The sequence below is a fragment of the Arachis duranensis genome, chromosome 8 (genome assembly GCF_000817695.3).
Source record: "Arachis duranensis cultivar V14167 chromosome 8, aradu.V14167.gnm2.J7QH, whole genome shotgun sequence".
NCBI lineage: Eukaryota > Viridiplantae > Streptophyta > Magnoliopsida > Fabales > Fabaceae > Arachis > Arachis duranensis.
The window spans coordinates 17,255,867-17,256,168 of record NC_029779.3 but is presented as its reverse complement, the minus strand read 5'-3'; positions in this window follow the sequence as shown (position 1 = coordinate 17,256,168).

Below are 302 nucleotides of genomic sequence, written 5' to 3'. Positions count from 1 at the left end.
GTATCGTTTTTTTTTTTTTTTTCATGGTATCCCCTAACCCGACAGGTCAAGGACTAATCCGCGCCGTGGTACTGAGCTCCATTTAAGGGTTTACCGCTGACTAATAGGTTACTGTATGCACAAGGCGGGATTCGAACCCCGACACTTACTATATCGTTAATGTAATAATGTTGTAAATATAATTATTATATATATGCCACATGCTACTTCTTGTGTGTGTCATACAACTTGAGTAATTAATTAATAAGACCTCAATTGGATTTACAAATAGACATGTATATACCTTCTCTGGCTCTGCTGTG